The sequence below is a fragment of the Macaca thibetana genome, chromosome 18 (genome assembly GCF_024542745.1).
Source record: "Macaca thibetana thibetana isolate TM-01 chromosome 18, ASM2454274v1, whole genome shotgun sequence".
NCBI classification, from domain to species: domain Eukaryota; kingdom Metazoa; phylum Chordata; class Mammalia; order Primates; family Cercopithecidae; genus Macaca; species Macaca thibetana.
The window spans coordinates 16,912,022-16,936,489 of NC_065595.1; the positions used below are offsets into that span (position 1 = coordinate 16,912,022).

The following is a 24,468-nucleotide window of genomic DNA, read 5'->3' on the forward strand; positions in this document are numbered from 1 at the left end:
TGTCTGTGCATGTGTTGTATGTGTGTGTGTCTCTATGTGTGTTTGTGTGTGCATGTTGTATGTATCTGTGTGTGTGTGTGTGTCTGTGCATGTGTTGTATGTGTGTCTATGTTGTGTGTCTGTATGTATCTGTGTGTGTGTTGTGTGTGGTATGTGTTGTATGTGTGTCTATGTTGTGTCTGTATGTATCTCTGTGCATGTTGTGTGTGCATGTGCATGTGTTGTATGTGTGTCTTTGTTGTGTCTGTATGTATCTGTGTGTGTGTGTGTCTGTGCATGTGTGTGTATGTGTGTCTATGTGTGTGTGTCCCTGTGTGTGTCATCTGTGTATGTGTCTCTGTGCATGTGTTGTATGTGTGTGTCTGTGTGTGTTGTGTCTGTATGTATCTGTGTGTGTGTTGTGCATGTGTTGTATGTGTGTCTATGTTGTGTGTCTGTATGTATCTGTGTGTGTCAGTTGTGCATGTGTTGTATGTGTGTCTATGTTGTGTGTCTCTGTATGTATCTGTGTGTGTGTCTGTGCTGTGTTGTATGTGTGTCTATGTTGTGTCTGTATGTATCTGTGTGTGTGTGTGTGCATGTGTTGTATGGTATCTCTCTGTGTGTGTCTGGGTCTGTGCATGTGTCTGTGTGTGCATGTGTCTCTTGTGTGTCTGTGTGCATTTGTCTGTGTGTGTCTGTGTGTGTGCCTATGTTGTGTAGTGTTTGTATGTTTATAGCTGTGTGTGTGTCTGTGTGTGTGTGTGTCTCTGTGTCTGTGCATGTGTCTGTGTGTGTTGTGTGTCAGTATGTGTTTGTGTGTGTGTGTGTCTGTGTCTGTGTGTGTCTCTGTGTCTGTGTGTGTCTCTGTGTCTGTGTGTGTCTGTGTGTGTCTGTGTCTGTGTGTGTCATGTGTGTGTCTGTGTCTGTGTGTGTCTGTGTGTGTGTGTCTGTCTGTGTGTGTGTCTGTGTGTGCATGTGTTGTGTGTCTGTGTGTGTCTGTGTGTGTGTGTGTGTGTGTGTGTGTCTGTGTGTGTGTGGTATGTGTGGTGTGCGTGTCTGTGTCTCTGTGTCTGTGTGCCTGTGCATGGGTCTCTGTGCATGTTGTGTGTGCATTTATGTGTCTCTCTGTGTGCATGTGTTGTGTAGTGTGTGTGTTTTGTGTGTGTCTGTGTCTGTCAGTGTGTGTCTCTGTGTGTGTCTCTGTTTCTGTGTGTCAGTGTGTGTCTGTGTGTGTGTGTCCCTGTGTGTGTCAGTGTGTGCCTGTGTGTGTCTCTGTGTCTGTGTGTGTGTTTGTGTGTGTCTCTGTGTCAGTGTGTGTCTGTATGTGTGCCTCTGTGTGTGTCTGTCTGCCATGTCTGTGTGTGTGTCTGTGTGTCTGTGTATGCCTGTGTGTGTGTCTGTGTGTCTGTGTCAGTATGTGTTTGTGTGTGTCTGTGTCTCTGTGTCTGTGTGTGTGTGTGTGTGTGTGTCTGTGTGTCTCTGTGTCAGTGTGTGTGTCTCTGTGTGTGTGTGTGTGTGTCTGTGTGTGTCTCTTTCTGTGTGTGTCTGTGTCAGTATGTGTTTGTGTGTGTGTGTCTGTGTCAGTATGTGTTTCTGTGTGTGTCTGTGTCAGTATGTGTTTGTGTGTGTGTCTGTGTCAGTATGTGTTTGTGTGTGTGTCTGTGTCAGTATGTGTTTGTGTGTGTGTCTCTGTGTCAGCGTGTGTTTGTATGTGTGTCTCTGTGTGTGTCTGTGTATGTGTCTGCATATGTCGTGTGTGTGTGTGTGTGTGTGTGTGTGTGTCTGTGTGTGTGTGTGTGTGTGTATGTCCGTGTGTGTGTATCTCTGTATCTGTACAGGGGCATAGCAAAGTCATGCAAAACCATCTTCTTTCACCTCACGGTTCTCTCCTTCCTCAACCGGAAGCCACTCTGCTTTGTTGTGAAAACAAATAAACTACTTTATTACAAAAGAAAGACCAAATAACCTGAAAAGCTCAAATAAAATCCACCTCATGATACAATATTAAAAAACAAATTTTCAATGGAGAAAATCCCACACTAGACTGAGGAAGATGGGCCAGTTTAACTGGAGTCTCTGCTTGTTTTATATTTCTTTTCTATTCCCATTTGCTCTCTCACAGGGAGCGGGTTCACCCCTCAATGTCTGACTAACATGCTTTTCATTTGAATTCAAAATATTTGGTGATGATTGGCAAAGAATGAGGATGGGAAATTGAATATTACATCATCTTATGAAGGCTTCCTCCTCCCTCACTTCCTTCTTTCTTCCTTTCTTCCTCCCTTCTCTACCTTCCTCCCTCCCTCCTTTCCTTTCTCCCTTCCCTTTTCTGTTCCTGTTGTGACCGTCCCCCTGATTGAGCAGATGTGGACGTGGGGGAGCCAACTGTAGGAGTGACTGGTGCCTCGCAGACACCGTCCCTGAGGTAGCTGTCACCAGAGGATTGTCACTGAAAATGCAAGAAGAGTCTGGCATTTGATTGCATTCTGCACAATTCAAGCAGGACACATTGCTGCAGAAGATGACACCAGAAATAGCCACCACGTAGTGGGTTCTTACCACCTGACAGACACGGTGCTGCTATAAGCTTGTGACTTGCACTGTCTGAGCCCTGAACACCTCTAGAAGGTACGAGCATTTGCTCCATTTTCAGGCCAGGAGACAGCAGCTCAAAGAAAGTGAACGATCTGTCAATGGTCACACAGCTAGGAAGTGGCAGGGGGCACTTAGCCGGGTTGGACTCTGAAGGCCACGCATGTCAGCATCCTTACACAAACCCAAGCCCTTAGGTGCGCATTCAAATGGATTTCCACCCGTGTGTGTTTGGGAGCCACATGTCAACAAGCCGTAACTTTCTTACCTATTTCAGGAAAACATTATTTTCTCTCACCTGTGTTTATCACCATCCTATTTCTGTTTCAAGAAATCAAAACATGTGAAGAAGACAGATTTGAAGAAGACCTTTTTTGTCCACTTCTGGTGGTGAGACGCCGTTAGGAAGATGGAGTTCAGATGCTAAAATATTGGAATTTCTGATGCATATTCATGGTTAGAGGGAAAGTCAGTGGCACTGTGGAGTTAAGAAATCTAAGAAATATAGGAAATCCAGCTGAGAAAAACGTAACTATGATGCCTCCAGGTGCAGAAAACTTCAGGTCCTTCTCTGCGTCCAGCCTTCCTGGAAAGCTTTCATTAAAAAAAGTTTTAAAATTTTTTATTTAGTTTTTTTTTTGAGATGGAGTCTCGCTCTGCCGCCCAGGCTGGAGTGCAGTGACCGGATCTCAGCTCACTGTGTGCTCCGCCTCCCGGTTTTACGCCATTCTCCTGCCTCAGCCTCCCGAGTAGCCGCGACTACAGGCGCCCGCCACCTCGCCCGGCTAGTTTTTTGTATTTTTTTTTTTTTTAGTAGAGACGGGGTTTCACCGTGTTCGCCAGGATGGTCTCGATCTCCTGACCTCATGATCCTCCCGTCTCGGCCTCCCAAAGTGCTGGGATTACAGGCTTGAGCCACCACGCCCGGCCCTTATTTATTTTTAATTGACAAACAAAAATTGTATATAAAGGCTTTTGTATTTTATCCCATATGATAAAGGGCCACACAGTTCTTTCTGCTGCCTGAGTTAAGTGAGCATATTAACAGCACGCAGCGTTCAGCTCGCATTAATTTTCAATAGACTCATTTGCCTTTGATCCTATTATTTCAAAGCCAGAAAAAAAAGACCATATATAGAGAGAAACGATTACATTATAGCTCCTCCTTCAATATGAGTAGCTCAATCTCTAATGGTTTCTTTCCATCGAGAAGAAGGTTTTAGTAACCAAGTGACTAAGTTACCTAGCTAAACTCCCCCCTCCTCCTTTATCAATACTTAATTAGTATTGATGCTTTTCTTGGCTAAATCTCATTTCGGAGCCTGCACAAGTGAACTTTTTCCATAAATGAACCTTTAAAAGTGTGTATTTGAAATATCTTTAAGCCTAAGAAAATAGTTCTTAAACAAGTTATACATTGATTTCCTCTTACTCTGAAATATTTCTCAAGTGATTTTTCTTGAAAGATTCTTTGTGGTTCATTGAACACAAAAAAAACAAACTATGTACCAGGTCTGGTAGAGGTTACAGGGATATAGGTAACTTGGCGTTTGTTCCCAAGGAGCTTAGGTCTCCAAGAGGAAATAAGACACTTCAACAAACAGCCACGAGGTAAAATAGAGAATTGTCCAGTGCTGTAATTTAACTGCTGATTCCTCTGTACCTAAAAGCTGGTTAAATTATAGTTTTATTGAATGCTAACAAACTCTTATTCCCCTCCTGCACGGAATTTTAAAAACCTTTTATTTTCTCTGGGCTATAATTATGGTGACCACATTTTCCATAGCAAAAATTAAGACACATCGTCTGACAAAGGATTCTTGTGCCACTTCTAGGTGCGAGACCACCCATAGTTAGATTTTTTTAAAAGCAGGCTTTTTAAGGCAGGCCCTATAAAAATAGAGGTTTGTTAAATAGGTGCGTTTTTAGACTTTTCATTAAAAGCCTACAATACAAACAGTATTTTATTTTGTATCTGAATCAACATGTTATATCCTAAAGCACTATTTTACAGCCTAAGGGTATGTGTTAGTCTATTCATAATACTGCTGCATAGAGTAATAATACCTGCCATTATCTAGGTGTAATAGAAAAGTCCCAAGTGGTCCTCTCCAGGTCTTTAATTTTCCTTTTGAAGATAAAGTTCCTTCTTTCACTTTCATGGTTCAAGGTTTTTGAACCCGGCAAGTGATTGCTATTGAAGCATGCCAGATGTGAACAATTGTGACCATGGTACTTTAAAAGAAGGTGAAGGAGTGACTTTTTCTTCCGTACTGTCTCCCCCTACTACCATCTGTGGTTTCTACACATGTGACTTTTTCAAAACAGCAAGGCATGGGAAGGGATACCAGCCAGGGCCACCATAGTCCAGGCATGGGACTTCTGAAGTGAGGAGATAGAGATGAAACAGGCCAGTATTGATGACTGACAGATGATGAAACCAAGGCCTGCTGGAGAAAGATTCAGTGACTTACCTAAAGCCACACAGCTTGTTGGTGGCAGAGTTAGCTCCCAATCCCCAGGTTTCTGAGTAAGGGAGGTTTCTATCCCCACTGTGATGTTTTCTTGATGTTCTGGGGTCACTCTGGTCGATTTCCATCCACTCTGATGTTGGGTACATCCCCTCCATGTGACTACATAATTCTCGAATCATAATTCTAAAATGATGTATCACTGCACTATCATGGGAAAATAAGCTGGAAGACCTGGAGAGGCGATACCTGTCACTAATGGCTCTTCTGTAGAGGTGACCTTGCAGGTTACCAGGACCTCCAGGCCAACTCTCAGATGGCCTGAAGCTGAGTCCAAGGCAAGCCTTATACACCATGGTTCCTGCTCTCCTGGGTATCACTGACCTACTGCTGATCCAGGAGCCCTTGGGATCAGACTTTTGCCATTAATGCTTTGTTATGGTTAAAATATCACAGTATTTAGTGGGATCACTGCTCTCTTTATCAGATAGTTTTTATACTTAATTATTTTGTAATATGGCTGCATTTATAAGTTATCTGCTGATTTTTTTGTAGTTCATAAGCATAATGATTGCGTATTCACAGTCATATGTGAGATGTGCCAACCTCAACCTCTGTGCTATAGTATAGAGTATGCCATAGTAATTACTATAGTATCACAGCCTGGCCAACATGGCGAAATCCCGTCTCTGCTAAAAATACAAAAATTAGCTGGGCATGGTAGCGCACACCTATAATCCCAGCTACTAGGGAGGCTGAGGCAGGAGAATTGCTTGAATCCTGTGGGACAGAGGTTGCATTGAGCCGAGATCATGCCACTGCACTCCAGCCTGGATGACAGAGTGAGACTCCATTGCAAAAAAAAAAAAAAAAAAAGAAAAGAAAAGAAAAGAAAATTTAAAAATGTATCTCTTCCATTAAAAACATATCCAGTAGTTCCGCTAAGATATTTGACTGACCTTCACATTCAGCCTCGTTCCACTGTGACTTCCCATTCATTCATTTCGTTCAATGGCTGTTTATTGAGCACCTACCATCGGGCAGACCCTTTTCTGCTTCAGCATCAAACAAATAGACAAAAATTCCAGCCTGTTTGTGGTTTATATGGGATTGGATGGTGCTAATAACTGTATCAAAGAAGAAAAACTGTTAGCTTGCCCAAAATTTGGATTACCGTGGGAGCAGAGAGTTAAAGGAAAAGGGATCTCATATGTATTGAGTATCAGTGACTATGTCATGTGCTGTGTTGCGTGGTTTATCTCATTGAATCATCGCAGCAACCCTGTGAAAGATGAATATGATTATTTTTACTTTTTACAGATGAAGAACCAAGATTTAGGAATATAATATATCTTGCTTAAGGTCATACTAGTGAGGAAATAAATCTATGTCAGTCTTTTCAATACCATGCTAGATGTGATGATATCATTTTAGAACCATGTATTTGATATATGGACCACCATACTGAAACCTCAGGGCATTTTGCCCACTAATGATATATATCAAGGAATGGCATTTCACAGATGAATGGATAAGGAAAATGTGGTGCGTGTGTGTGTGTGTGTATATATGTATATGTGTATATGTGTATATACACATATACACATATACATATATACACATACATATACATATATACACACACATATACATATATACACATATATACATATATATACATATATACACATATATACATACATATACATATATACACACATACACATATATACACACATATACATATATACGCACATATATACATATATGCACACACACACATATGCACCACATTTTCCTTATCCATTCATCTGTGAAATGCCACTCCTTGATATATATCATTAGTGGGCGAAAATGTGCCCTGAGGTTTCAGTACGGTGGTCCATATATCAAATATATGGTTCTAAAGTGATATCATATCTAGCATGGTATTGAAAAGACTGACATATATGTGTATATATACATATATACACACACATATATATATTACATACACATACATACACACACATATGTATTACTCCACCTTAAGAATATTTTCATATGCAACTACATGGATGAGTCTTGAGGACATCATGCTCAGTGAAATAAACCAGTCACAGAAGGACAAATACTGCATGATTCCACTTATATGAGTATCTACAGTAGCCAAATTCACAGAAGCTGAGAACACAGTGGTGGTTGCCAGGGACTAGGGGAAGAGAGAAATGGGGAGCTGCTCTTCAACAGGAATAAAGAATAAAGAATAAGCAAATCTCATGTTAAGTGTTCTTAACACACACACGCACACACACGCACACACAAATGTCACTTTAATGGACTTGTTTAAAACATCACTTGAAATGTAGCTGTTAAGTTCATATTCTCCTTATCATTTATGTAGATTTATCTACATTTCTGAATAGCAGTAATCACTATAGTACACTCTAGTTTTATAACAAGCATCTTCCCTGGAATACCTTACCCCAGATTAGCAATTTGATGACTACAGTAACATGTGCTTCTCAGATAACACATGACCTTTCATTTGGCTGAGAACTTAGTGGTTGACTTTGCTAAAAATAGGTCTTTAATGGTTGAGTGTGACATTTCATCACGGGGTGTTATTTGGGAGTTTTTCTCTTCATACATGAAACAAGTATGGCTGTAGAATTGATTACCCTTGTTTCCTTGATGAAACGCATTCAGAATTTCAAAGATATTGAACATTTTTGTGACCAAAATTAGTTACACAGAATTATGGAATCTGTCAGTGCTTGGGGACAAAACCCTTTCGTGTATTGAAAATGCGGAAGTAGACAGGGAAGCATTTCAGGAGAGGAGTGAGAAGCTGGATTAGGTCTGGATGCTGGGGCAGGGGTGAAGGAGGAGATCTTGCTGATGTAGGTCTTGACCAGGTTGGTGCTGATGCAATGGCAGGTGCTGCGGCCGTGGTATCCCCTGGTGATGTCATTCTGAGGAACCAGCTGCCATCAGTGCTTTCCAGAACCTGGCTCTTTGGGTGAGGGGCACCAAGGGATAGACGTGCACCTTAGGACACCTGCCATCTTGTTGGCCATCTCTCTAGTTTGGGGTCTTTGTGGAAGACTTGTATGGGCCATGCTTTTTAGCTTGTCTTATCACCCCAAATACTTCCTGTCATCCTAGAATAATATCCAGGCTCTCGATCTGATTTCCAAAATCTTACATTGCCTTCACACTGATTCTCAAGCCTCAGCTCTCACCAATTGCACACTGCCCCATTGCTCATGGGCCACTCGAACTGACTTCCTGATCCTCCAAACACATCAGATTGCTCCCTCCTTGGGATCTTCCACTACTTGTGACTTCTGCCTACATTGTACTACCCCTAACTTTCCCAGGGCTGGCTCCTTCTTGCCTTTCAAATCTCAGCTTAAATGTCACTTCCTTCGAGAGGCTCCCCCGAAACACCCAATCATTCCCTCTCCTATCACCCTACTTTAATTCTCTGAATATTTCTATACAGTCAATGCTGTGCTTGTTTGTTCTTTCAGATCCATGAAAGCAGGGACCATGCCTGTCATAGTCCCGACAATGCTCCCAAGACCTAGGTGAGCACCCTGCATGTAGTAGTTCAATGAGTAGTTTGTCAGATGAAGGAAGGAGGCACTCCGGCTGTAGGTGATTTAAATGTAACAAACGTATTTGTAGGTTATTTTTAATAATGCAAAAGAAATGAAGACTAGGCCAATTTTCTTTTTTAATTTCATATTTCAGCCTCAACACTTAGCTATTTCTGATTAGTCAGAGATTAATTAATCACATACAACAGTATGTCCTGAGGGGATTCACATGCACTGCTTTTTCCAATGATTTGCAAATGCACCAGCCTAAAACCTAGTCTCTGGCACAGATTTCAGAATCTCCACTTAACACATCAGAAACCTTTAAGGCTTATCCTGAACTCCAACGCTGGCTTAACTTCTGCAGTAAGCAGCTGCTTATGCATGGATGCCCACAATGAGTGATTTCACCAGAAATCCACCTCAGCTACTTAAATAAAGTATGATGTATTTCATACACACAAAGTGTTTCTTCATATGAGTAGGTTAGTGACACTATTGAATACAAATGACCTGTTTTTGAATATACTGGAATCTCACAAACTTTTTTCTGCCTCAAAAGTGGAATTCAGTTGAAGATGGGTCTGTCCTTAGAAGACCAAGTTATTATAGTTACTAAAATAAAAATAAATAAAATAAAGACTTTTTCAAAAAACAGCAGATGCTGGCGAGGCTGTGGAGAAATAGGAACGCTTTTACACTCTTGGTGGGAATGTAAATTAGTTGAACCACTGTGGAAGACAGTATAGCGATTCCTCAAGGATCTAGAACCAGAAATACCATTTGAGCCATCAATCCCATTACTGGGTATATACCCAAAGGCATATAAGTCATTCTATTATAAAGATACATGTACATGTATGTTCATTGCGGCACTATTCACAATCGCAAAGACATGGAGCCAACCCAAATGCACATCAATGATAGACTGGATAAAGAAAATGTGGTACATGTACCTCATGGAATACTATGCAGCCATAAAAAGGAATAAGATCATGTCCTTTGCAGGGACATAGATGAAGCTGGAAGCCATCATCCTCAGCAAACTAACACAGGAACAGAAAACCAAACACTGCTTGTTCTCACTTATAAATGGGAGCTGAGCAATGAGAACACATGGACACAGGGAGGGGAACAACGCACTGGGGCCCGTTGAGGATGGACGAGGGGAGGGAGAGCATCAGGACAAATAGCTAATGCATGCGGGGCTTAATACCTAGGTGATGGGTTGATAGGTGCAGTAAACCACCATGGCACATGTTTACCTATGTCACAAACCTGTACATACTGCACACATATCCCAGAACTTAAAGTAAAATTTAAAAAAATAAATAAATAAAGTAAAATAAGACTTTTACTTACTGGGGCAGGCCCATGGTTTCTACAGTTGAGAACAATCTCCAGGGGCTTGACCCTCAGGAAGGGAGAAAGGAGAATCCCTTCTTCCCTTGCAGGGAGCATGGGCTGGGTGGCAGTTGTGTTCCTGCCGTCTGAAAGTGAAATGTGGACTTCAAATGTGGACTTACGTCTCACAATACTATTGGTGTCCAGCTTCTGATACTTCTTGGGATATTCCTTTGTACTTGGGATCTTACTAATTTAGAGAGAAGATGTAGATTAAGTTTCAAAAACCTGACTTTAGAAAATATGTTTTAAATAAAGAATGGGCTATCATTTGTATTAGCAAATCACAGAGAACGTCCTGTGGCATGGGATCATTTTGTTAAGCTCTGCATTCCAATCCAGTTCTTTGTTTGCTCTCATCTCAAGGTGGTAATTGTTAATTTGGAGATTATTATTTAGGGTGGATTCAACAGTCTTACGTGGGATTCTTTTTAGGGAGAATGATGGGAAATTATTCTTTTTCACATTTCTTTTTTATCCTGGGAGAGGGGACATCTATTCTTTCGTTCATTGTGACAGTGACAGTGAAGTGAAGAAAAGAATTAGGATGCCAAGATCAGGACTGAGTAATACGGTAAATCCCAGTTTATCTTAAGTGCAGTAAAACCCCAGGCAGTTAGAAGAGTGAGGTATTCTGGTTAGTTCAACATTCCATTTAATCTGGGAGTACCCAGTAGGCCACTTCTCCACAACAGAGTTTTATAGAATTCAAATACAACAAAATATACTTGACACCGCAACTATACTGAATCCACATTTATCTCTTCTAATGACTTAGGAGACACTTAAAGATCTCACCAAGCCTCAGAGTCACACGGAGAACGTCAGTGATTTCAGAAATGGCCCTTAGTAGGGATTTCTGGCTGATGGTGGGATGGCCTGTTTTTGCTGATTGAAAGCAGCACTTCATTGGATGCGGTGGGTTGGGGGTGGTACACCACTTCTTGTTTTCCCAGGTATAATTCGGCCATCTGGGGGGTTTCCTCAAAAATACATAGACCCTAAAATGAGATAATATATGAAAAGCCTCCTAGGGCTGAGCCTAACACAGAAAAACATTCAGTACATACAAGATGACTTGACTCTGTTTATCTGGGATTGGTTTGTTTTATTTTGCTTTTTTCTTTTAGAGGTGGGGGAGCTCCTCCTACATGGTTAAGAACCCTTCAACTAGAGGAACTTCATATTCCTAACCTAGGACAAGCAGGAACTTTTTGACTTCCAGCGTTGTTTATGTTTTTAAACTAAGCAACAACAGAAGATAACTACAAGGAACTCTCATGAATTATGGCTAAATATTGAATGGGGACCCATTAAATCAGTTATTAGTATGACTGGATTGTACGTTCTGCCCTGGGACAAGCCTAGACAGAGAGAGTTGGGAGAAGCAAGTGTAAAAAAGCCTAGGCTGTTTTTCTTTTCTTTTTTTTAAATATGCTGTTAATAAGAGGGTAAATTCTTGTAAAGTTTTTGGAGAGCACTTTGACCTTAATTTTGAAAATGCTAAGTTTACATAGCCTTTGACTCGGTAATTTCACTTCCACACGTTTTTTCTACCTATGTATAAGGATTACAGCATCATGTATTTTAATTTTGCAGCCAAAAAAAAAAAAACTTGGGGAAAAAAAGAAATGTCTGTGTGGGGCACTAGCTAAATTGGTAAATTGATATTATGAAATGTTGCTATTAAGAAAGGTGATGGATATATATGAACTCACATTTTAAAAAGTGTGAGATTTATTGTAGAGGGAAAAAGTGGAAGACTGTATGGATAATATAATTTTATTGATGAGAAAAAAATTAGATACACATACAAATGCATGTATATTCATAGCTTTCTGGAAGGATATATAATATACCGTTCAGCTAATATATAATTTAAGGATTATGAGTATTATAAATTGAAACTAATAATTATTACAAAGTAATACAAATTAAAATTTGTTGATATGTACATATTTATAGTAAAATGAGTATAATTAAATTATTCAAAAGTTTGCTTTCTTACATTTGTTAAATATTTTCCAGTTTATGTTCTAATTTGCTTATTCCAACTTTTATTTCTATCACCTATATAATTAAGCTCCAGTTCAGTTTAGGTTCATTCATAATTTCCAAACTGATGATTTTACTGTTTCTTCAGTAGTGTTGAAGATAATGGTGATGGCACTAGTCATCCATTATTGAACCCCTATGATGTGCTAAACACCTGTGCTTATATTTTCTCTAAACCTCACAAAATTGTGAAAGATGATGAGGAAGCAGAGGTTCTGCCATATTAAGGAACCTGCTAAAGCCATGCAGCCAGCAAGTAAGTTTCAGAGCTAGCACTGAAACTCAGGTCTAACGCCAAAGACTGGACTATTTCCATGTCATTCTGCCTTAGACATGGTGCTGGTGAATTCATTTTTCAGAAAGTCTTTTGTGGGTAAAACAGATAGCTGTTTAAAAAGAGATAGAAACCATGCTTTGGATTATTATGGCTTGCTAGCATTTTCCACTCACCATTGTTATTAATTATTCTGTGTTTCCCATTTGTCTTAACTTTGATCGTATACTTAAAAAGTTTATGGAAACTGCCCAAGCGCATTCGATTCTGCTGATATTTCCATGGTCTGAACGCCAGCCCTGTGAGCAGGGGCCAAGTGGAGCATGCCATCTGAAGACTGCTCCAGCTTTCAGGGCTGGACCTGGTTCAAATGGGAATGCCATACCATTGTTTATTTTAATGAGATAAAGAGCAAAGAAAAATGAAAAAGCAAAATCTGCATTTGAAAACATTCAAGTAACGTAATCTGTATTCGTCAAACTAATTCTAAGCCTGGCCGGGTTTCGATTTTAGAGATTTCCACAGCTCCACGGGTACCCCCAGGGTGGCCATGTAGAAGTAACAACAACAATACTAGGAAGACCCTTCCAAGCCCCTGTCTCCCTTTCTTGCTTTTCTGACTCCCTTCACCTGTTCTTTATTCAGCTGTTTACTGGGGCATGGTCTTTACCTGAAGTTTGTCCTGGTATTTTCAACCCATTAAGATAAGTGGGGTGGGTGTAGGGGGCTGTGCCCACAAAACAGACATCCAACTCGGTTTTAGGGTAGGCTTTTTAGAGGAAATGATAACTACCGGGAGTCCTGAAAGAGAAATCATAGAGGTAGAGGTGCCCACTTATCTAGGTAGAGGGAACGTCATGTGCAGAAGGGAGAGATAAAAGGGCACACAGTACATCTGTACAGCTGTGAGTCCCCAAGCATCTGACCTCTCTTGAATGAGGATATTGACTACAGGTTAGTTAGTTGACCTTGTTAAAGCCTTATCATATCAGGATTACCAGGGTACAAAAACATTCCTAGAATAAATGGCTCTGTTACTAAACACTCCCCCTATAACACCATTGTTGACACTGTGACTTTTAAAAATCTCTCATATCTGGCCATATCTGTCTCACTTTCCTAAAGTTACACTGGCAGATGACACATCAGGGCAAGATGAAAACTGTAGGGACTTGTGTAGAATGAAACGATAACTTCCTGTTCTTCAAAGGGACTGTTGGTAAAATATCCTTTTTGCAAAAACAGGGAAATGCTTAAGGTTGGAGTTTCTGTTTTCAATAATGAAGATGGATATTCACATGAAAAGAAGACAAAGGAAAACAGAATGCCCCAGCCGTGGGCTAAGCAGTTGGCTATTTTTATTTGTCAAGACAAAAACATCAAATGACAATTTTTTCTTCATTTCTCTTTATGCATCTAGTGCTAAAGCATGCTACTAAGTCTTAAGTTCTATTAACTCCTGACAATGTATAAACTTGGGTTTACAGTTTATATACACCACAGTTAGGGATTTCCATATATCCTCCAGCTAGTCAAGAAAAGCTTTGTTTTGGAGTTCTTTACTGACTATTGCATCATCCAACTTTATTTTTTGCCTATGAGAACTGAAAAGGTGAAGACCAAATTTGGAAATTCACGTGTGCCAATGCAGATATCAACATGAACAAAAGAAAAATACACGTATTGGACTCTGGAAAGTAAAATCACAGATCTATTCTGGTTCAAGGTCAGCCATAAATGGAATTGTAAAGAAAGGCCAGAAAATAATATATGGTTCATACTCAAGAACAAGAATGGTCATATCATATACAAAATGAATTGAGCTAAAATATAAACAGTAAAATGCTATGGTTTTTATCGTTAGCAAACTTCCACTAATTATAAATTAAAGGCAGGCAATAATACCCATAGATTAAAAAGCTAGTTGAAAACTGAGATTCCTATAGTAAATATTAAGCGTTGTGTGGTACATTAGTCACATGTGTATAATAAAGACAATAAATCCATGTAAGTATAGCAATGATGAAATGTGCATAAAGCAGTTTGGACTCCACAGAAGTAAGCAAAGTATAAATAGATAGCATGCTCAGGCACAGAGAAAAGCAAGTGCTATTTTAGCACTTGAGCTAGTGATAATTTATTGTTCAGGCTCTCCAGTTGAGTCAATGTTTATATGGTGCTGTATATTAACTGAAACCAAAATAGTCTGTGCACAACACTGTCTTGGATAGATTACTGAGTGATCAGCAGAAACCGTATCAAACAACCACTCCCCTACGAGCGAGGGATTTATAATATTTAAAATATTCATCCTAAAGCTCCAAGCTGTTTTGACAGTTTTGTCTGTTCATAAATACTCTTCAAAGAGAGGAAGTATGGCATATGTAATGGAAAAAGGTAGTAAAATGGTTAGCTTCCAAACTCAGGACCCAGATTGCCTGGGTTCAAGTCCTGGCTCTGTTACTTACAGTTTTGTCTATTCATAAATATTCTTCAAAGAGAGGAAGTATGGCATATGTAATGGAAAAAGGTAGTAAAATGGTTAGCTTCCAAACTCAGGACCCAGATTGCCTGGGTTCAAGTCCTGGCTCTGTTACTTACTAGCTGTGTTGACTATGGGCAAGTTACTTAACCTCTCTGTGCCTCAGTTTCCTCATTAGTAAGTGGGGTTAAGGATAGTACCTACCTCGTAGGGTTGTGAAGCCAAAATAATTAATACAAATAAAACATTTAGAATAATGCCTGACACAGAGTGAGGGTTTACTACCTAGACTCTGCCACAGACCAGCAGAATGACTTTAGATAAGTTACTTAACCTTGACCTTTGGTTTCTTCTTTGTAAGATGCAAAGGATAATAAACATCTCACAGTGTGACTGTGAGGAGAATCAAATGAGATACCATATGGAAAGCAGCTAGTCCTGAAGGAACCGCTGAAGATTTTCTTCTTCCTGTCTCTTCTCATCCTTTCCCTTGCAGGGATATTTTTAAGGACACTTTTTTGTAGCATCTCTGTGTGTCAAGCACTTTGTTCCTACCCCACTCACCTAGCCTTGCCCATACTTTGTGAAATCACAGTCAGACATTAGAACCCAATGATTTGACTTGAAGACCTGTCCTTTTATCGCGACACGGCTTTTCCATAGAAATATTTCCTTCAGAAAGCCTTTCAAGATTAATGCCACCCAATTCTGGCCTACTCACTTCTTGACCAGTGTGGACTATATTTTCATTTGTGACACTGAATATGTTTGGCCATTTCATGTATATGTTATGTCTCCCCAGCCAAAGCCTGTGTTCTTTGAGAGCGAGCATCTCTCATAACTCCCTCTGGTTAGCCTTTCTTGCCTGGCTTTCAGTCTGATTGGATCAGAATTGGGCAGGACCAGAGGATTCAGCAGATTGGGAGTGATTATCAGCTGTGAAGTTGGCAGTGTCACCAAGGAGTGGAACCAAGACGCCCACTGCTTCTGGGGCCACATTGATCATGTTCAGACATCCAAACCCTGGAAAACTCAGGGTTGTTTCTGAGTCTACAGTCTACATTCAAGAAGAAGGGTAGAAATTCAAGACGTGGCCAAGGAAGACTTTCAACAGCTTATTGGGGTGTCACCAGAGGAAGAGGAAGAGTATGACCCTCAAGGCGCCTTCAAGAATGGCATTACTTGCTGAATTCATCCCGGTCTGGGGGCTTCAACAGTTTGCAGAAGCCTTCAGATATTTCAGGAAGCCTCTGCTTCCATCCTGCTCTCCCCTGATGGGCTACAGTCTGTATTACAGCAGGAATCCTTTTGCAATGAGTTGCACTTATCTTCAGGCAAAGGCCCCAGATGGGGATACCAGGTTTTATTTACGGTCTGCAAAATTTCCCTAAAGAGAGCGGTGCAAAGCAGAGCTCTGTTGACCTCCTCCTGGCATGCTTGAAGACCTGATCTGGTCGCCCCTCAAAGGCCAGATCCATCTCTTAGGGGCTGACACCCATTAAAAACCAACTGTATAGGTATTCAAACAAGAATGCCAGTGTATTCATCTGTAATGAGAACATTTCAGATGAATATTCATGCTTTCCTGGCCAGCCCATGCTCTCTCTGCAGGCAGGTTCTCCTAGGAAGCCAGATGTGCTGCAGAGGCAGCTTGGTGAGCACAGAATCTGAACGCAGGAAGTTAGAAGAGTGAGTCGGTGTCAAACTGAAGCCACACGCGCATTCCCAAGGTCTCCTCAGGTAGTTTGTTAAGGCTCCCTATCCTTGGCCAAGGCCAGCGTTGGCCTCTCAACCAGCAGCTGATGAGTCCCTGCTCTGATTGGTATCTCTGTCTACCGCAGGTACTCAGTTGAGTTGTAATCAAACATTTCAGGATTGGGACCATTCTGTTTCTTTGCGGGGCCTTTTTCTCTTCTGCTCTGTCATGTGTCTGGGCCACTGTGGTCCTGGGGATGGGATGTTTGAGAGCCCCATGCAGGCTCCTTCCACAGCAGAATGGAGTGCTGCCTTAAGATACACTCAAAGAAGGGCAGTGAGAGAGGAGTGTGGTTATTCTTGCTAACATAAATTGCACTGTTTAATGTACACAAGAGATGGGAAAAAGAAGAGAGCGAAAGAATTCTCTCCAGGCAAATGTTTACTATGGAAACTGTGTGATTACAGATGTCCATATACAATTCTCAGACACATCTGTTCAAGCCCCCCGCCCGCGCCCCATGCACAAGGCGATGGCGTCAGTTTCCTTTCTTCTGAACTCCTGCCACACATGGAATGATTCCATCGCCAGCCCTTGTCTTCAGTCGCCTTTTTCAGAGTTGGTTTACTTCTTGTTGTCTTTGAATTTTCTCTCGTCTAGAGGCTGCTTTGGCCCTCTGAGGTACCCACGGGCACAGCTGAGCTGATGGCCAAGTGTGGGGGCCCATCTGCAGCTGTCTCTCCTGAGGAACAGCTGTCCCATGCCCATGGGGAGAGCAAGCCCTGTGTCCCAAACAGTTCTGTGCCCCACCTCACCCTCTTTGCCATAATAGCTCAGCTTCCGTGAAGCCTTCTGTGATGTGAGCCACAGCACCCACTCCTGGGTGGGGGTCGGGGTCATTTTCCTCACCTGGGGCGCTGGGGGAGCAGACCCCTGCCCTCTTCTTTCTCTCCCTCACTGCTAGCCCACAGCCAAGGGGGAGGTGTCCAGAGCGGTCATTTCCTGCCCTCCCTGGTGGCTTGCCTTCCATGAACTGCTGTTACCCCTTCTGCACGCTCATCTGCCGGCTGATCCGACTTCAGGTGGAAGGTTTTGTGTTTGTTTTCCTTCCCCAGCACTTCCTTGTCTGTAGCAAGGGGTGGGTCTGAGCCCCACCACCAGTGTGACATGCGTTTGCTCATTTGTGCATTGACAGAGATTCGTCAGTGACCTATGCATGCCCGGCTTAGTGCTAAGGGCTCCAGGTAGTACCGGGGCTTCACCGGTTGGCAGAACCCTTCAAATATTTCAGGAAGCCTCTGTTTCCATCCTGCTCTCCCCTGATGGACTACAGTCTGTCTTACAGCAGGAGTCCTTTTGCAATGAGTTGCTCTTATCTTCAGGCAAATACCCCAGGTAGGGACATGAGGTTTTATTTACCGTCTGTAAAATTTCCTTAAAGAGACTGGTGCAAAGCAGAACTCTATGCAAAATTTTTTTGGCCTGCATGTGGTGTGCATGTTTGTGTGTGTCATAAAACTGCAGAGTTGATTTGCAGAATGGGCCAGTGAAGCCTGTTTTATGGTCTAATTTATGGCAGGAGAATGGAGTTTGCACAGCCACCCCTTGTTTCAGGCTGTTTAATATGCAGGGTGGCTGTGGTAGCTGCTCTCTCTTCTTCCTGTCACCCACCCCGTGGACATCCCCCGGTCTCAAGGGAGCGGCATGTGTTTTTCCACAGTCCCTCCTCTGCAGAGGCCAGCCAAGGACGTACTTTGTCCATCAGGTGCTAGAATCCTCGCTCCATGCGGTCAGCTGGTGGTAGCTCTGTGTTTTCTCAGCACAGATGTGGCTGGACTGGCACTGGGACCACCTGGGGCTTCTTCACAGGGCTCTGTTTCAAACCGTGGGCTGGTGGCCAGACCCTCTTCAGCCTGAACATGTCCAGGTGAATCTCCTGATTGTGCAGGCTGTGGCTGACAGCTCTGGATAGGGAACAGCTTCCAACCTTGGCTGTCCACTAGAATCAGCCTGGAGTATTTAAAAATTCTGGTGTCCAAGCCACACCCCAAACCAATTCTACCATACTCCCTAAGGGTAAGACCCAGTGCTCTCCAAGTGATTTCTCTGTGTTTGCAAGATTGAGACTAACTGCCTGCTCTCTGGGAAAGGAGAAAGGAGGAAGGAGGAAGGCAGAGCAAGATAAGGGGAGAAGAATGGAACCAGGGAGAAGGAAGAAATGAAGGGCTGGCCAGAAATGGTGAAGTAAGGTGGTGCCCCCAGCAGGTGCCTGGAGATCTCCAGCAAAAGGACCATGTGCCTGCCCCATCCCTGACCCTGGACTTGGACGTGAGGAACCAAGAGAGGCTCAGAAGAGGAGGCAGGGCTTCTTCTGTGGAACCTGCATGCATCTGCCCTTCCCTTCAGATGGACTGCTTCCTAGCCGTGGATTTCCAGATTCAGAGTTCACTGGAGCGTCTCTGAGCTTTCTGTTTCTTCATCCACAAAACAAGGACGTCAAATTGTACTTGCAGGTTGTCATGTGGATTTGATAGGATGATGGTGAAGTTGGACCCATGTCCGACATTCTGCAAGGGAAGCTTAAATGATGATAGACCTTAGAAGAAATCCACAACTCTATTTCAATAAAATTTTACTAACCCTTCCCATCACTTCGTTCTCTCTGCTGTGCTGAAAGGCAGTGGTTCTGAAATGTTGTTTGAGGAGAGCTAATAAGAAACCCAGAGGTCCGGGCTCACTGACGGGCCCTGGCGTCTGCATTTTTCCCAAGCGCCCTGGATTATTCTGATGACCAATGCTTGGGATCCTCTCTACAGGTGAAGGGCCAAATCGCAAAGCTGAGAGAGAGAGATTCTGGGCTGCTGACAGAGCTTTACTGCCTTCCAGGGCTTGTTTTGCACCTCCCAGTTGCTCTTTCTAATGATATCAGTGACTGTCCCAACTCAACATAGAAAACAGGGGTGTGTGAGGCGTGCCAGGGCCAGCAGCCACACGGGGGTAATTTTGGCTAGGTTCCACCTTTCATTTACAAGTCAAACTGAGACGAACTCTAAAACTGGCATCCTCCAAATTAGTAACCTCCAGCCAAACAAGGAGAAAACGCTTTTTCATTTCTGGTGGCAGAGGTAAAAATGGCTGGTCTTTCTTGCATGTTGCACTTGCTTGACCTGAAATCTTTACGTTTGGGGCCTCCATCGTGAGCCATGAGAGTGCATAGTGAAACAAAGCACCTTCTCCGCATTCATATTTGTTTTTAAAGGCATGAAAAGCCCCTTGGATCACAATGAATCAAAGGGTCTGCACACTGACACGTTTCCACTGGGCATTGTGAGAATGTTGGTCTGTGGGAGCCCACAGGACCCTTGGTGGATTTACTGCTTATTGTTTTTGTTGTAACTATATTAGGAAAAGGGATGTGTGTGCCCATAGGAGCAGCTACCATAGGAGCCCTGAGAGGCCTGGGAGCTGGAGGGCCAAGGGACCTTGGTGAGGGAGGTTTGAGAGCCCCATCACTAGCAGGGCGTCTAGGAGCATTGACTGGAGACCCCCTATCCTACAGTGCAGTTTCAGTGCCCCCTGCTTCTCCGAGGCAGAGTTCTCACCAAGGGCAGTACTCAGCTGGCTGGCAGCAAAGCATTCACGTTGCCGTGGTCAGCCTGGGAAAGTGGAAAACGCCATGGAGATTAAGCCTGGGGTGGGGTAGGCAGTCTGGGGTGGGGTGGGCGGACAGCCTCTGCCTCCCCCTTCTCTCTCCAGGGGAAGCAGTGCTGCCCAGCAGCCCCTATAGAGCCGGGGAGTCAGAGCAAGCCGTTTGTTTTTCGTTTCACAAAAGAGGAGAAGGGATTCCTGCTGCAGTTTTTGCTGAAGAACAAGACTTCCTAGCAACACCAAGAGCTTCTACTTTAGCAAAGGATTTTAATGTCTCCCTTCCCTGCTCTTCCCCATTTGGCTAGGGAGCTGATATCTGATTCAGAAAAGCAACTTTACTATAGGACATCGATGTTTCTATGGCTAAAACACATTTTCCATAACCCGTCAGGGGTTAATAAAATATCAGCTGGGAATGTGTAGTGGATTTGGAAGGGAGAAGAAGGGAGAAAAAGGAAAGGGAAGAAGGAATGATGCCGAAATGTAAGGGTTTCCTGATCAGGTGAAGCATGGTGCTTAATTGATAGATTGCATAGATGGCTGTGTGCTTTTGTAAGTGGGGGCTCTGAGGTCTTTCATGAATGAAGGGATAGATATAAGACATTCATCACAATACCGCAGAAGTCTCATTGAATGAGAAAAGGGAAAGCTAAATGAATGATCAATCAGAGAATAAGGACACTTACAACAGTAATGAAATTGAGCATCTGTTGAACTACTGTGTGCTACGCTGCATTCTAAACACTCTAATACCTGGCAACTCATTTCATCTTCATAAGAACTCTAACTGGCGAGTTAGGTGCTATTATCATCCCCACCGTAGGAATGAGGATGAGAGGGCTTGATCAGAATCTCTTGGCTTCATCAATGTGAGTGTCCATCCAAGGGCTGCAGGTAAGATTCAGGCTGGGTAAAGATCGAGTCCTTTGCTGAGATATGCTCCCTCCCCTAAGTGGAGGTGGGAACCTTCGCCTCTTTACCTGCCTTCCGCACCGTGGGATTAGAACTCCTTTGGTATCATTTCCTTTCCTCACCTTTACAAATAGCACCAGGAGAAAACATGGGAAGGGACTCACGTGTATTATGGCAGGCACAGACAGTTCCAAATATTTGGGATGAGATGAGAGCCCCAGGGGCCCTGGAGGGACCCGGGATGGCCTTTTCGAGAAATGGAATGTACAGTGTGTCTGCGAATCTGGCAATGCTGCCAACAGGAGCTGCTTTCTCTCAGCCTGTCTCAAACTCTCTCTTCTTTTCTGCCCATGCCTAAAGAACTCAGACACCTTTGCTTTTCCCTCCACTCCAGCAGCCTTGCTGAGCACATTCCCAACTCACAGGAAATGTTCAGAGGTGGGTGGACCATTCATTCCCACTCTCCGCTGCAGAATCTTTGTGTGTGAAGGGCAGGAAAATAGGTAAAAACAGCCATTGGGCACCCATGCTGTGCTTCAGGAAGTCTGCTCCAAGATTCCCAAGCAGGCTCAAGAATGGAAGTAAAGAACAAGCCAGAAATATCCTTACTGCTTTATTTTATTATTATTTTTTAAATTGCATGTTGGTGCTTTTCCATTAATTTTAATTGAGTCAAGTCCCATGACTTTTGTGATCCCCAAATCCTCCATAAACGCACTGCAACTGACTTTTTTTTTTTTTTTGCCTTGAACCCCTTTCCCTTCCCCGCCTGGGAACCTGCCCTTTAAATTGGTCATGGCTGGGATTTTAATCACTCCTCAAAGGCGCAGTGACAATTTCACAACAAAGCAGGGAGGCTGGGGGTGGGAAGGGGAGGGAGTTTTGTTTTCTGCTCCGATTAAGAGAGCAACTGTTCTCTGTTTGTCCCCTGGGGCCCACTCTTGGCACCAGGCTGGGGAGACCTCAAACTTGGTGTTGCAACATCCATCAGACCCAAGTGGGTCTGGGGTTCCTCAAAGGTGAACTGCAGCTGTTTGGATAAAATTCTAAAATCTTGTTTGGGAGATTCTCAGCCCTTGTTTTACAGTCGTTCTTCCTGGCAAAGAAACCAGGAAGTTTTACTTTCCCAGGATCTCAGGCAGGTAATTGTTTTCCCAAACTGTATTTTAATCTGATGGAAATGGACATTCTTTGCTTTGAGAACCTTCGCCCACATCCATAAACCGTTTGTATCCGCCTTGCGCATGGGAGGCTCGATTACAGAGTGCCCCGCCCTCCCCTGAGACGTGTTTCCATCTCTGGTTATAATTTAGGGCCATTTTCATTTCTAAACAACAGTTACGAGCCTTTTAGTCTCTTGGCATCTCGGAGTGCTTTCCTGTTCGGCGGCGGACCACGTCCAGGTGGTGGGTGTTCTCCCGAGGCTGGGAATTGGCAAAATCCCTTACGCGGTGTCATTTTTAAGCAAAGCAGCATAAACGGTGACGAGCTGGTAGTTTCTGCCATAACCAATGCTTTCATGGCCCCCAGGCTCCGACTGATTTATCGTGAGGCCTCTTGCTCAGGGGACTTGGCTCACGACTGGAACACCAGAGGCCACGAGTCTGGGCCCTGAGCTCACACTGGGATTGTGAGCTTAGGGAAGTGGCTGCAGCAGTCCTTTTGGAGGTGTGCATGTACCCCCAAGCAGGCTGACCTGGTGGCGCTTTTGTTGGGAGGAGGGGGGCTGAGTTAATTCTCCACCCCTGCACTTTCTGGAGGAGCAGAGAGTCCACCACAGGGAGGAAGATCCAGCCCTCCCCAGTGAATTAAGTGTCTACAAACAGAGTCAGCTTGGAAGCTTCAGGCGGGGTCCTACCCCCTATCTCCATCCCTTCTTCTTGGGGGCTGTTTCTTGACCCAGCACTAAAAATGTAAAAGCCAAAACATTTCTGGGGAAAAGTCCAATTTGCCAGAATAACTTTGTTACTCATCAAGAAATATTGATGTGTCACACCTTGTGGTAGGTGCCTCCACACTGGAGAAGTAGCCAGCCCATTTAAAATGTGAGCAACGATTCCCGTTGTCTAAACGCGCCAGGGAGGGGCAAGGAGGGTAAGTGGTGTGAGGAGGATGCTGGGGCTCAGCTGAAGTTGGAAAGCTCACAGCCGGTCTTCAGAGAACTGCAACAGGACCCCCTGGGATATTAGCACGCGAGGAACCTGCCCCAGCATCAGAGGCCCTGGGTCAGGCCTGGTTTCTTAGGTGTTGTTTGTGCTACTCCTCATTTTGTGGAGAGGCATCCTTGGTAGAGGTGGATTTTGTAAAATGTGCAAAGGTATGGCTGAATAGTGAACTCTTCCCTTGTCCTCAGGAAAAGCGCATTTGGTACATCCTGTCAGAGGGGACTCGGCAATCCAATAAAGACTATTGTTTTTTAATGTATTTTTTACTTTTGAAAAATGTTGTCAGGGTGCAGTGACTCTTGCCTGTGGAAGCCGGTGAATTACTTGAGCCCAAGAGTTTGAGACCAGCCTGGTCAACATGGCAAAACCCTGTCTCTACTAAAAAATACAAAAATTACCTGGGCATGGGGGTGTGCACCTGTGGTCCCAGCTACTCGGGAGGCTGAGGTGAGAGAATCACCTGAGCCCAGGAAGTCGAGGCTGCAGTGAGCTGTGATTGTACCACTGCACTCCAGCCCAGATGACGGGAGTGAGACCCTGTCTCAAAAAATAAAAAAAAGAAAAGAAGAAAAGCATCAAGTTCTTTGGGAAGGGTTGGGAGGTGATAAAGAGAGGTTGATTAATGGGAACAAACCTACAGTTAGATGAAGGAAGAAGTTCTAGTGTTTGATAGCACAGTAAGTTGACTATAGTTAGCAATTATTATATATTTCAAAATAGCTGGAAGAGAAGATGTTAAATGTTCCCAACACAAAGAAATGATAAGTGTTTGAGGAGATGAGTATCCTAAACACTCTGATTTGTTAGGTATTGTATGCATGTATCAGAATATCACATGCACTCTATAAATATGTATAATTACTATGTATCAATTGTAAAAAAAGAAAGAAAAGGCTATTAATGCCCTTGCCCATTTACCCACTACTACCACCCACTCACTCTTTTATTCACTGACTTATTCACTATTTCATTTATTCATTCTTTCTCTCACTCATTCACTCGCTCATTCAATCAGCAAGCAGTCCCTGAACAGGCACTGACTGCGCTGGACACGCTGTAGGCAGACAAACACCCTATTGGGAGCCGACAGGAGGAAGGTTTTGGAACCCTGGTCCCCAGGTGCCTGACCACCTACATCGGCCTCCTAGACTGCCCTCCCCAGGCCCATTGGGTCTCTAGGGTCAGAAAGGAGTGGCCAGAGGA

At 43.3% G+C, this 24,468-nt stretch overlaps 1 protein-coding gene, 1 long non-coding RNA gene and 1 pseudogene across 2 annotated transcripts in view; all 3 read left to right on the plus strand.

The window, feature by feature from the left end:
- The window catches only part of BCL2 (BCL2 apoptosis regulator), a 200,059-nt gene that overhangs the window by 123,042 nt on the left and 52,549 nt on the right, over positions 1-24,468 (plus strand). The gene's annotated exons all lie outside the window — the stretch shown is intronic.
- On the plus strand, positions 800-21,176 carry LOC126941204 (uncharacterized). The gene is made up of 3 exons (XR_007721137.1): positions 800-895; positions 1,651-14,735; positions 14,870-21,176. It is a non-coding gene; the product is annotated as an uncharacterized LOC126941204 (long non-coding RNA).
- Positions 5,589-5,667, plus strand: LOC126941609 (uncharacterized; annotated as a pseudogene).